Raw genomic sequence first — 3,629 nt, 5'->3', positions numbered from 1 at the left:
ACTGCCCTTAAAAGAATCTAGAATTGATACATTCTCATGCTACAAATCTTAGCAATTTCACAACTGCTATCCATTATTTCATCAACTGCTGGTAATCTCCTTTGCAGTAGGTAACTTCCATCACAACTAGAGAACTCCTTATAACTTCCCATTAGTAAATTTGCTTCCTCTCAATAAATATCTAATGACCTCCCAAAAATAATTAATAACATCTATTTCAAGCCTCATAATTAAATTAATACAATCAAATTAATTGAATTAATTTTATAAAAAAATTAATTTAATTAATCATAAACCTAAAAAATAATTAATGAGCTAGCCTACTTATTTTTGGTGTAAACAACTTCATTCTTTTTTCCAAAGCTACTCCTTATGAAGCTTATTTAACTAATAGTATATTGAAGAAATATGCTGAACTTAGTGGCCAATTCATTAATTTTGACAAATCTACCTTGGTTTTTAGAAAAAATCTCCTATGGTTGTTAAATCCAATATATCTGCCATTCTCAACATCATGAATCCTTTTAGCCGTGATCATTTTTTAGGCTTGTCGTCTACCTTTCCTCGATCTGAAAAGGATGTTTTTTCTTAAAAAAAGAAAAGCTAGATGGAAAGAAAACTTTTTTATAACAAGGAAGAAAACAAGCTCTTATCAAAGTAGTGGCTCAAGCAATTTCGGTGTATGTAATGAGTTTTTTTAAACTTCATATCACTCTTTGCTAAGATATTAATAGTTCGATGGCTAATTTTTTATTGGTCCAAGAAGCTGAGGAATGGAAAATGTATTGTATTTCTTAGAAATTGATGTGTACTCCTAAGTGTAAGGGTGGTCTTGGTTTCAAAGATTTGCAAGACTTTAACAATGCATTATTGTTTAAATAGTGTTGGTGTTTCTATCTCAACCTAACTCTTTGTTTGCTAGAGTCATTAAAGGTAAATACTACCCTTACAAATCCTTTTTGAATGCTAATTTTAGTATAAATGCATCTTTTGGTTGGAGAAGCATAATTTATGGTAGGCAAGTGTTACAAAAGGGTATCAGATGGCGCATTGGTGATGGGAAATTTGTTCTTTATAAGCAAGATGCTTAGATTCCTAAATCCTTCCCTTATCCACCTCAAATCACCTCTTCCACTAATCCATCCATCAATTGGATCATTGATTTAATGCATTCAACTCAATGTTCCTAGAATATTCAAACCTTGAATGACAATTTCCAATAACATGAAGTTGCCAATATTCTTTTCATACCAATTTCTCTATTCAAACAGAAAGACAAGCTAATTTGGCATTATAGCTAGGATGGGAATTATAATGTTAAATCTGAGTATTATGTTCTTCGAAATTAAAATCTTCATAATGATTCATCTAGACATTTTAAGAGCTGCTCCAGATCCAATCTCAGCTACTATGACTGATAAATTTTGGAAAGATTTATGGAATATTCAATTGCTTGCAAAATTTCTATATTATTATGGAAACTTTTTCATGAAAGACTCCTTTGTGGAGAATTACTACATCATAGAATTCCAGATATTCCAACAGAATGTAAAACTTGTGAAGTTGTGGAATCTTTGAGACATATCTTTTTTCAATGTTCTAAAGCTATGGAAGTGTGGATTCATTCGAGTACAATCTCTTTTGCTCCATTGTAATCATTTAGCTTATTATTAGCTTAAGCTTTCTGATATTATTCGACCAAAAGTTGATGCTAAAGCTTTATTATAACTATTTGCTTATGTTTTGTGGTACATTGAGAAATGTCATAATGCCTTGATCTTTGAAAATGTGGTTTGGCCTTTCCAAGATGTTCTTATGAAAGCTTCCACATCTTTCGAAGAATTTTGAATGTCTATATAGTCATCATCGCCCCAATGGCATACTCCAGTCCATCATCCATCCACTTGGACTCTACCTCTGTTCTCTCCTGCATATCAAAATCAACTTTGATGTTGCAATCAATTAGCAGTATGGCTTGGGGCTATTCCAGGTATTGCTTGTAACAATTTAGGTCACTCTATTACTTAGTTTTGCAAAAGGTTCTTGAGCATTACCAATCATATGGTTCTGAAGTCACTTGCTTGCCATGAAGCTACTCTCTTGGCTAGAAACAAATCCATGCATCTTATTTGTTTGGAAGGTGATGCTTAGTTATTGATTCAAGCTACTAAAGGTGGTTTTATTAAGAGTGATCTTCATGTTATCTTTAATGATATTGCTCATTTATCTTCTGAACTCTCTAATATTACTTTTAATTATGTTCTTAGAGCTTGTAATAGTGCTACTCTTTAATCTTGCTAAAAAGATGCTTCACGATGATTCTTTCGCTTATAATCCTTTAGAGCAAACAAACTTTGTACTTTTCTCTTTCACTATCATCTTTACAAAAAAAATATGTTAGGTTCAATTATTTATTAATAACCAAACTAAAAAAAATTAAAATCCTTATTAGTTGAAATCGAACCGACAAATTAAAAATAAATATCAAAAAAAAATTAAATTGGTTCAGTTTAGTTTTTCAATTAAAACTGAGAACTGCTCATCCCTAGAAGAAAGGTTAAGGAGGAAAGTCACTCTTCCTCTTTTTGCCCTGTCACACCCTACCCTTCCGTAAGGCATAACATGATCCCGTAGTATACCTAATGAATTACCAACTTCGTCTACTGATAATCCATTAAATACACTACAAGGGATTTTAAAATTTTTCTTACTTCTTTTTACAGTGGTGAGCACTATTTATAGGTGTTAAAAATTTCCTTTTACTGAAGTGAAACCAAATAATAAATTTAAAGTATTAATAATTTCTGTGAAAATTTTGGCAGAGTGCCACTATATTTTGAATAAAATAGTTCTTCAAAAACCTGTAAAAAAAAAAAAACACTTCCAATATATTTCTCAATCCCAAACTCCAATAACAATTCAACACAATAATTTTCTCAACATTATCAACTCAGTTCCACAATCAATTTTCCAGTGTTTCCAAAAAATGAGATAAAAGAAATATGTCATAATATTTTTACAAGCCAAAATAATTTACAATTTTAGTTTACAACTGCTTAAGACCAAGTACAATATATACATTGTAACACCCTCCCGGTAACCACTCCGTACATCCTACTATTCCGGTGACCAGTGTCGGTCCGGACAGCTAGAATGTCCGGAAAAATATTTAAACTAAAGTCAGGAACCATAATTAACTCAAATATTAATAAGAAAAATTTAGTAAAAATTTTTGAAATAAAATACAACCAAGTTAAACGAGCCGGTGCCCTAGCGATGGGTAACCAGAGGGAAGTTGCGGTTCTCGCAACGAGGAGCCCTAGACCCGGGGGAAAAATTATAAAATAATTTTTGGGACTCCAGAGAAGGGTTACTGAGGTTCCTATGGCATTAGAATGCCAAGAAAATACCTAGAAAAATTTTTCAATCGGTACAGCCAATTTTGACCCGTTAAGCCAAACGGAGGGCATTTTGGTCATTTCGCCTTCGGAGTTGATTTTTTACCGACTTGTCCAGTTAAGTAAATAATTATTATGAACTAAAATATGAATTAATATTGATGAAAAATGAATTGAAAGTTAGTAGTGATGAAAAGAAAAGAAAAATACAATATATGCAAATTATGACAT

The sequence above is a fragment of the Hevea brasiliensis genome, chromosome 1 (assembly GCF_030052815.1).
Source record: "Hevea brasiliensis isolate MT/VB/25A 57/8 chromosome 1, ASM3005281v1, whole genome shotgun sequence".
In the NCBI taxonomy this organism is placed as follows: Eukaryota; Viridiplantae; Streptophyta; class Magnoliopsida; order Malpighiales; family Euphorbiaceae; genus Hevea; species Hevea brasiliensis.
Note: the sequence above shows the minus strand (reverse complement) of the source record.